The sequence below is a fragment of the Pholcus phalangioides genome, unplaced genomic scaffold (genome assembly GCF_987345545.1).
Source record: "Pholcus phalangioides strain wild (caught in Gottingen) unplaced genomic scaffold, Ppha-v1.0 ptg000022l_1, whole genome shotgun sequence".
NCBI lineage: Eukaryota > Metazoa > Arthropoda > Arachnida > Araneae > Pholcidae > Pholcus > Pholcus phalangioides.
The window spans coordinates 159,406-170,086 of NW_028301615.1; the positions used below are offsets into that span (position 1 = coordinate 159,406).

At 41.2% G+C, this 10,681-nt stretch overlaps 1 protein-coding gene across 2 annotated transcripts in view; it reads right to left on the minus strand.

The window, feature by feature from the left end:
- Cad74A (cadherin 74A) overlaps positions 1-10,424 on the minus strand; it is a 62,606-nt gene extending 52,182 nt beyond the window's left edge. Inside the window, exon 1 of one of the 2 annotated variants that reach the window (XM_089249869.1) lies at positions 10,098-10,424. The gene's annotated coding sequence lies outside the window, so the exon portion shown is untranslated. The remainder of the gene's footprint in view (positions 1-10,097) is intronic. The other variant, XM_089249870.1, reaches the window with a different exon arrangement.
- Positions 10,425-10,681: the final 257 nt, after the last annotated feature.

The window sequence follows — 10,681 nt, forward strand, 5'->3', positions numbered from 1 at the left end:
ACTCTGGATTGTTTTTCAATATGAGCCCAAACTCACATAACGAAAATTTGAAGGAATGCCAAAGGCAGTTTCTCTAGTTTCTTCAACAAAAGTTGGCGGCGACTAGCATGTCAGTCGCCAAGTGACCGAGTCGCGTTCGATATTTCGTCGCCAAGACGCTAATTTCCTCGTGTGAGGGCGTCTAGAGCGATATACGTACTGGTCTTCGGGAGACGGTTTCTCTCATCAGTTGCCGAACTTTAGTTTCCCCGTGTGAGGAGGGCCTTAGGCCCTCCTCACACGGGGAAACTAAAATCGAGCTCGAGTTGCTTCAACTTGAGAGTTGAGTTGACTAGAACGAGTCGAGTTGCCCGTTCTCCCTCACACGGCGCTACTAAAAAAATATTCAAAGCCCGGGAAACTGAGTAAAAACAGCACAGTCTATTAGTTTTCCTTCTTATCTTCCGGTACTATCTTGTTAACCGGGTTAGGAAAAATCGAAACAAATAAATAAGAAAAATAATTTCTATTATATGTGAAATTGCTACAGGATTTCAGCTCACAGGTAAATACAAAATTTCATTATTTAAATTGATATCATTTTGAAATGACAATAAAATGGTAAAAATTAGATAATTTTTTAGTATAATTTCATTTCATTTGGAAAAAAAATCGTCTGTTTTTCCCTCTATAAATGTGCCTTTCAGTACCTATATATATGTTGTATTTAATATATTTTTATTGTTTATTAGTTAAAATATTGTCACGCAGAATTTGAAGTAGTTTCATGAGATGAAACGACGAAAACTGGTTCCCAGAGGCAAAAAATAAACTATAGGCAAAACTAGAGACAAACAACACATGAATTGTTGTTTATGTTTCAGGGAATGATTTTCCCCGAATACTCCCACACACAGATGTGCGTGTACGTGACCTAGATTACAGACATTCCAAGCAAGGGGGAAAATCAGGGACCATCCCTATGGAACACGTGCTTGTTTAGGTACATGTAAAAGTAGACAGTATTTTCTGCAGGTTCTTATCCAGGGCCGTCTTAAGAGCAACATGGGGCCATAACATAAGAGCAACATAACCCAGCCATGTATTTTTTTTTTCTGAGATCCTACTTGGCAAATTCATTTGGTTATTCCTGAAATTTTTTATCAGATATAATTTTTGTGATGCTCCATCTTCTTTTGAAATCGCCCCCGCGGGGGAGTGCCCGGGTGGGCCCATGTGTTTACCACGGACCCGTCATCTAGGGGATCAGGGGGCTATTGCCCCCCGGCTTTCAAAAATACACTATAAATAGTATATATACGTACATACAGTGAGTATATGTTCTTTGCCGCCCCCCCCCCGAAAAAAGTTGAAATGACAGTCCTGGTTTACCATTTCATTCAGTGGCGTCAGAGCCAGGGGTGCAAACTCAAGCACCCACGGTAATTTGTGGCATGGATCCGAGCACCCCAGAATTGATTAAGAAATTAAACTTTCCGATATAAAACTAAAGACGAGCACCCACAGTTTCGAAACAATTCCGACGCCCCTGATTTCATTATAATTTCAAAATAATATCAGTTTAAATAAAGAAATCGTGTATTTACCTGTGAACTGAAATTCTGAAGAAATTTCATTATATCGTTTCAACTGATAATTTATTATATATATACTCTGGATTGTTTTTCAATATGAGCCCAAACTCACATAACGAAAATTTGAAGGAATGCCAAAGGCAGTTTCTCTAGTTTCTTCAACAAAAGTTGGCGGCGACTAGCATGTCAGTCGCCAAGTGACCGAGTCGCGTTCGATATTTCGTCGCCAAGACGCTAATTTCCTCGTGTGAGGGCGTCTAGAGCGATATACGTACTGGTCTTCGGGAGACGGTTTCTCTCATCAGTTGCCGAACTTTAGTTTCCCCGTGTGAGGAGGGCCTTAGGCCGCCAACTTTAGTTGAAGAAACTAGAGAAACTGCCTTTGGCATTCCTTCATACTTTCGTCATGCGAGTTTGGACTCATATTGAAAAACAATCCAGAGTATATATATAATAAATTATCAGTTGAAAGAATATAATGAAATTTCTTCAGAATTTCAGTTCACAGGTAAATACACGATTTCTTTATTTAAATTGATATTATTTTGAAATTATAATCAAATCAGGGGCGTCGGAATTGTTTCGAAACTGGGTGTGTGTGCTCGTCTTTAGTTTTATATCGGAAAGTTTAATTTCTTAATCAATTCTGGGGTGCTCGGATCCATGCCACAAATTACCGTGGGTGCTTCAGCTTGCACCCCTGGCTCTGACGCCACTGAATGAAATGGTAAACCAGGACTGTCATTTCAACTTTTTTCGGGGGGGGGGGGCAAAGAACATATACTCACTGTATGTACGTATATATACTATTTATAGTGTATTTTTGAAAGCCGGGGGTGGGGGGCAATAGCCCCCTGATCCCCCTAGATGTCGGGTCTGTGGTAAACACATGGGCCCACCCGGGCACTCCCCCGCTGGGGCGATTTCAAAAGAAGATGGAGCGTCACAAAAATTATATCTGGTAAAAAATTTCAGGAATAACCAAATGAATTTGCCAAGTAGGATCTCAGGAAAAAAATACATGGCTGGGAGCCCCCATGTTGCTCTTAAGACGGCCTTGGATAAGAACCTGCAGAAAATTTCAAAATACTGTCTACTTTTACATGTACCTAAACAAGCACGTGTTCCATAGGGATGGTCCCTGATTTTCCCCCTTGCTTGGAATGTCTGTAATCTAGGTCACGTACACGCACATCTGTGTGTGGGAGTATTCGGGGAAAATCATTCCCTGAAACATAAACAACAATTCATGTGTTGTTTGTCTCTAGTTTTGCCTATTAGTACGATTCGTTTCATCTCATGAAACTACTTAAAATTCTGCGTGACAATATTTTAACTAATAAACAATAAAAATATATTAAATCCAACATATATAGGTACTGAAAGGCACATTTATAGAGGAAAAACAGACATTTTATTGCGAATTTTTTTTCCGAATGAAACATGAAATTATACCAAAAAATTATCTAATTTTTACCATTTTATTGTCATTTCAAAATGATATCAATTTAAAGAATGAAATTTTGTATTTACCTGTGAGCTGAAATTCTCTTTAGCAATTTCACGTATAATAGAAATTATTTTTCTTATTTATTTGTTTCGATTTTTCCTAACCCGGTTAACAAGATAGTACCGGAAGATAAGAAGGAAAACTATAGACTGTGCTGTTTTTACTCAGTTTCCCGGGCTTTGAATATTTTTTTAGTAGCGCCGTGTGAGGGAGAACGGGCAACTCAACTCGTTCTAGTCAACTCAACTCTCAAGTTGAAGCAACTCGAGCTCGATTTTAGTTTCCCCGTGTGAGGAGGGCCTTATAGGAAGGCACGATATAATGACGAGAGACAAGTTCTTCTTACCCTACAGACAGAATAGAATTGAGGAAGAGAAAATTCTTCACGGAATGCGGGAGAACGTGAAAATGGGTAAGATGGAGGAAAAGAAAAAGTTTTTTTTTTGATATGAGAACCATAATAAGGAAGACATTCCAACACACTATTTCCGGCAATGATGTCAGCTTCTTATATATATATATTTCTCTTTTTTTTTTTCACTTATAGTACTATATTGGAGGACATGAAATGAAAATAAAAGCAAGCGGAATATAATATATTATCATAAACCGTGAAGGACACTGTTATAGTCTTCACAATCAGCTCTTTGATTGTCTTTTAATCCCCGCCTTTTTTTTTTTCCCCTCTATTACCACATGTCCGAACGAAACGAAGTTGATTAATCGATCTCAGTTAATTTCGTAATAAACTGTCACTAACTGACAAGAGTGTGCAGCGCAGTTCTCCAAATTTTGTTGAGGTGCCGAGCTGAGGACGTGTGCCCACGACTTGGCAGCAAATATTTAGGTGCCTGCAAAATTTCCTTGGGGAACATGCATGATTTTTTATCATGAAAAACAGTCATAAATATTTCCGGGACTTGATGACCCTTTTTCATGTTGAAAGACACACTGCAAAGAAATCAGAAAATTTTGTGTTCACCTCATATTCCAATTTAGCAATCACATGTAGAAAATTTTGGGCGCCAATACCTATTTCTTTGTTGCTATGGTGATCTGGCACTTGAGATATGCTAAATAGTGCTTATTTAGTGTGTTATACACAGTATTCATCCAATATTTACAAGTTTTATCTTCACGACGGCCCCGCAAGTGCATAACACACAGGTCAAAGAAGCCCCGAGAAACCGATGGTGTCATTTTTGAAGGTGATTTCGTAAGCTCTGTTTGTTCGTCCAGCTCTATGTTTTGGATTTCTCTGCACTACTATTACTTAACCGTACATACAATACGTAAACATTCCTCGCAGGAATTTCTAACGAATTGGTGCAGTTTTGTTGCATTTATGTTGTCAGAGTTATGCATGTTTCGTTTTTCAGTGGTGCTGCCATCCTATTTTTCCCCATATTTTGACTTGAAAATTGTCCATGCCAGAATTTCAATGTTTATGAAGTACACTCATGTCCATAAATTAAGGATAATGCCAGCTCCGGCAAATAAAGGTTCAGAAACAAAACAAACGTTACTTATTCATAAAGCCCATTTATTAAACAAAAGATAAAGAACAAAAACGATGGTGTATGTATGATACCATTCATAAAAACTACGATTTTTGCTCCCTGGAGCAATTGTAAAAAATATCTCCTTTACAAAAACTTACTATTACATGGTTGGTATGATGGTTAATACATTGTATGTCTCCCATACGATGAAATACAGTCCGTACAACGCCTAGGCATGCTGAGTATCAAATTATCGATCTGATCTTGGGGAAGATCACTCCACTCAGCAAGCAATGCTCTCCGAAGTTCTGGTACACATGTAGGAGCTGGTTGACGGGCTGCAACTCGTCGGCCAAGCATGCCCCACACATGCTCTACCGGATTCAAGTCAGGTGAGAATGTTGGCCATTCCATACGAGTTATATCCTTAGATTCAAGGCATTCGTTTACGATGTTTGCTCGGTGAGGACGGGCGTTGTCATCCATAAACACAAATTCTGCGCCCATGGCACCCCTAAACAAACGTACATGTTGTTCCAGAATGATGTCCCGATAAATTTGGGCTTTCATGGCTCCGGTTTGAACATGCAGATCTGTTCTGGAACCCAGTATAATTCCACCCCAAACGAGCAATGCTGCACCACCGTAACGGTGTCGTTCAATGATGTTGTCTTGGCGGTAACGGGTACCTGGCGTTCTCCATATGAAAGTCCGACGGGAATCAGACTGCAAGCTAAACCTGGACTCGTCGGAAAACATCGCACAAGCCCACTGTGACGATGTCCACATTGCATGTTCTCTACTCCCATCTTTCCTGAATCACCCTGTAGCTGTCATGACGACTTGGCACCTGGGATTTGTCAAGCTCTGTACGTTGATGATTTTATTTACAATTACCATATTTTAGCGTGTATAAGGAACTCCCCTTTTTTGCCTAAAATTGGGTTCCAAAAATATGAGGGTTTTCTTATACATGGATAGTGTATTACAGATCAATCTTTTTCTAATTTTTTCCAAATTTTAAGCACAAAAAAATCAGGCGGTTCCTTAGACACGTTAAAACAAAGCCGCCCTTAGGAGTATGAGACAGGTGTGGTAGCATCGGACCCCGCACTCACGGTAAACTACTGGAGGCTTTCACCAATTCTGAAATTATTTTTTGTATTTATATATATACAGTATATATAGACATATATATATATATATATAAATAATTCTGAATTTTCATTAGTTCTGAAATTTTTTTCTACCATTGATTCTGTATTTTCATTAATTCTGGGACCTCTTTGTTAAGTAAATTCTGAATTTTCACCGATTCTGGAATTTTTTCTTTCATGAATTCTGAATTTTCATCAATTCTGAATTCATTTATTATTTTCAATCCACACATCGTCTAAAATTTTCATTACTTTCGGAATTGTTCTTTTCATTTGTTTCAAATTACCTTCAGTGCTGAATTTTCATCAACGTTACTGTTAGTTTACATTTAATTGAGTGATTAAAAACATCTTTTCTTGTTATTTCTCGGTATTCCTGTATATTTTGAAATAACGGATGTCAATATTGTTTCAAAAATATACAGGAATACTCCCTCATGAAATATATAAAATCGGGGTAAAAGGGGTCCTAAATATTTTCGGTGTCCCGAAATTGTGGAGACGCGCCTGGCCTCGCTATTAATTTTGCACTGGGCCCTGCTTTAAAATACGGTGTGTTAGAAGCACATTAGTCACAAGCAGTGGCGTATTTACAGGGAGGGGGGAGGGGCTTAACGGGCTATAGCCCAGAGCTGGAAATTCGGACGGACAGCAAATTTGAGGAATCAGTGGTCAAGAAAATTAATAGGATGGGAGAAGAACGGCAAAATTTGTATAGACCACAGGCAGTAAAACCTTAGATCCATCTCTGCCTAGACAGCGAGGGGCTAGGTCAGCGAGTGACCTAATCGGTCACCTACCGGTTGACCTAGAGAAAAGGGCGTAGTGAGGGGTGACTTGGGGGTCTGGTCCCCCCCGAACGAAATTTCTGGCTACGCTCCTGCCTACAGAGTTTGAAGACTGGGAATGTATTTGAAGTATTGAAAAAAAATGTAATTGTTTACACAAGTTATCGTTATCCCTTATAAATCAGGGATTCTCATTTTTTCCAGCCATTATTCTAACTAAAGGGGGCGTGTCTTCTTTTAAGCAAGTTTACAAACGATTCCAATGCTGGGCGTGAGTACCGAGAAAAGGAGGTTAAAGATTGTGAATATTATAACTCGCCAATACAACATTAACTGGTTCTAAGAAATATTTCGAGAATTCTTAAATCTTCACAAGCAGTATAATTTAGTACAAATTTGAAGGACTTTTCTTTTTTCATAAGCTGTAAAAGATTGAAAAAGTATTAAATAACATTTTCTATTTTTGTATTCATACTTTTAACAACAACCTCCGGGGCTGTCTTTTACGCATGGGCTCATCCGTGCATGGCCTAGGGCCTTTGGTGCATATGAAGGGGCTTCTCTATAATCCTGCTTTCAAATTAAAATCAACTATGGTAAGCTTCTAGGAGCCTTCCTCCGGTTTGCCCGGTAGTTTATGATGCTGTTAAGATAGTCTTATATATTTTTTCAGCAGCAGTGGCAGGGCCGCAACTGGGGGGGGGGGGGGAGCAGGCGAGTCTAGTGCCCCGGGCACTGAACCCCAGAAGGGACGCCGAATTCACCCTTTAATTGCTTCCTCTACATGCAAAGGGGCGACAAAATTCCGGCTTGCCCCGGGTGACGAATTATCTAGTTGCGGCCCTGATCAGTGCCATGTACAGGAGGGGGGGGGGGGGTTATAGCGGAATATAGGTTTAGCGGACTATAGCCCAGGGCGGCAAATTTGAGGAATGAATGGCCAAGAGAAAATTAATTGGGATGGGAGAAGGGCGACAAAATTTGTATAGCCCACCATAAACCTTCTTCTGCCCTGAATGAACACCAGAACTCTATCGACTTATCCCGTTGACGACTTATCTTCCTGTCCAGAATCTGCCTCTGCTCAGAGAGCGAGGGATTACGCTAGTGAGTGATCAAACGAGTGGCCTAAACAGTTTTGTATTTTAATTTGAGTCAATAAAAAAGCGTGCGAGCATGTGAATGACCAAAGAGTGTGCGAGAATGTGAATGACCGAAACAGTGTGCATGCCCCCCCCCCCTGGTCGCCCCAGGATCGGTAGGTAAAGAACTTGTTTCCGACGTTCTATGCCCAGATTCGAACCCGTGAACCTTGACGGTAACCTTCATAGTGGAAGACGAGCATCTTATCACTGCGCCACTCGGCTGCCAGGCCTCTATCTTGGGATCCTTGGCGGGCGCTCCGATCAGACGTTTCACGAGCCCTGTAGTTAAGTTATAGCGTGAAACAGTAAAAAATGGTGAGAATTCTCCTCCGCCCCAGGTCTAGTGACCTGTCAGACCCATCCTTGAGGAGGCCATGTACGTGAGTGACCAAAACAGTGTGCATGTGAGTGACCTAGAGTGTGTGCAAGCAAGCGTGTGTAAGCATGCGATTGATCAAAAGAGTGACCTAGAAAGCTGGAAACCAGGTCAATGAGCGACCAAAAAAGTGACCTAGAGCGTGTGCAAACATGTCATAGCACAGGGTGGCGAATTCAAAGGAATAAGTGGTCAAGAAAATCATAGTGTGCTGCAATTTTTGCTGCCTAATGTGCTGCAAATTTCGTGTGACCCCCCACTCCCCCTTCCGGTGGAAAAACCGTTAATTCGCCTCTGATCAGGATGAGTATAATTCTCATATCAATATACGAACTGTTTGGCGATGAGTACCCTATAGCAGGGATGGCAAATCCCAGGCACCAGGTCGTCATAGCGAATAAAAAAATTGGCTCCTAAAATTTTGCACATCACATGTGATTGCTAAATTGAAGTCCAAGGATAACACAAAATTTTCTGATTTCATTGCAGTGTGTGTGTGCCTTTCAACATAAGAATTATGTTGTCATTAAGTGCCGGAAAAGGCGAAAATTTAGGATTGTTTTTCATGAGAAAAAATAGCGCTTGGCTCCTAGGAAATTCCACTGGTACCCTGTCCTACAGAGTTTTAGAAGTCCCTACCTTCTTAAATATGCTTGCCTACGAATTTATATGCTTACTCTCAATTACATTTTACTGTCGAAAGTTTCAACCGGATCTCATCTTTGTGAGGACCCTCCATTCTTCTCTTGAGCCCCCCTAGCCATGTTCGGGTGGGTACATGCGTTAAGACGGCACTGATGAGAAGCAAAAACCATGTGTCATCACCATGGCTCCCCCACATCCTGCTGAAGGGCCCCATCCCAGAAAGGGCCGAATTTAGGTTTTATGGGGCCCTAGGCTGGGGGAACGTTCGTTATATGTCCAACTCCGGCTGTCTTTTGGCAACAAAAAATTGTCGCTCTTTTTGTGTGTCTATACACAGCAGTAACACAATTTTATCTTTGAGCCAGGGCCGTCATTTCAACTTTTTCCGGGGGGGGGGGGGCAAAGAACATGTACTCAATGTATGTATATTTGTGTATGCATATATATATATATATATATACCATTTTTAGTGTATTTTAAAAAACCAGTGGGAGGGCAACGGCCCCCCCTGACCCCCCCCCCAAATGACGACCCTGCTTTGAGCAATTTCTCTAAGAAATAACAAATTGAGATTTTTGCGGCCCTCTGCAGACTTCGGGGTCCTAGGCTGCAAACTGTCTAGCCTTTAGGGCAGTGTTTCTCAGTGTGCGTCGCGGCTCTAGAGGCGTCACCAACCTTTGTCAAGGATGTCATGGAGAGCTGGAGATATTAATTTTTTGTGCCTATTTATGCTTTGAAGCGGTTCTTTTATAAGTGAAAATACTAAACTGTTATGTGGGGAGCCGCAGATCAAACATGAATTGGGAAAGAGAGCCGCGGGTGACAGAAGTTAGAGAACCACTTTTTTAGGAAAATAAGGCACTCTGCCCTAGATTGAAATCGTTTGTGGCACCCCTAGTCCGATTTTCCCACGGATCCCTCCATAGTGATGATAAAGTGTAAAAAAGAAAAAAGATAAGAATAATCCCGGGCTCCAGACAGTGCAATCTTAGTGAATGGGACCGATCCGAGCACTGCCCGTGGGCCTCAAGTGCAGAGGGAGCTTCATGATAATGAGATCTGGTTAAGATTTCCGAGATTAAGCATGTGAATGGATAGGCAGAGGCATTTCTAGTCAGATTGGGGGGGGGGGGGGGCTACAGAAAAATCTATTTGCTCGGGGGTCCCTGATGCTCTTAAAGCGGCTCTGGTCCTGTCATCTCCACCCTTATGATGACCATTCACCCCCCCCCCCTCCAATGGTCATCACTATGTCAGATGTTTTTCCATCTTCAGATCAATTGATAAGCACTTATATATTAAGATAATGGCTCCCATTCTTTAGCATTCGAGAATTATCACTGATGCAACCAGCTATTGAAACTAAATAAAAAGAAAATTCAAGAATATAATTTTCTTACTTTTCTTTCTCTACTCCCATAAATCCAAACACAAATGTATAATCCACAATATTCCGATGCACTTAAAGGTCCACACGAAAGAATATCCAAATATTCAGGCACAATTACATACGGTGAGAAAAAAATGTCTAGTGTTGAATTTCCCGAGAAAAACCCTGTAGTTTCAGTGGGAGTCGCCCGAGTGAGTCGAGTCAGCAGTTGCTGCTACAGCTTCTCAACAGAGCCCACCACAAAGAAAAGGCGGCCCGAGTCTGGGTCTCAGAGGAGTCGTCGCTTCAGCATTATTCCCAACGTTGGTGTGACGGTGACTACATTGCTCACCTCTATCAGCATCTCACAGGTTTTCTTGTGTAATGATGAAGGTAGATAGATCTACAACCAGCAGAAAACCGGTGGGAACTTGAAGACCTTCAGTCGTTGCCCCCACGTGCCAAAAGAGTCCAAACCGGTTTAATTCTCTTCTTCTTCTTCTTGTCGCATTATAAAACGTGGGGGGAATACAAATATTATGAAGTTGGAAGAGCATAGGTTCGCTTAGGAGCTCATTGGTGGTCACCAAACTATTTTTAATAATCGGACAAGTC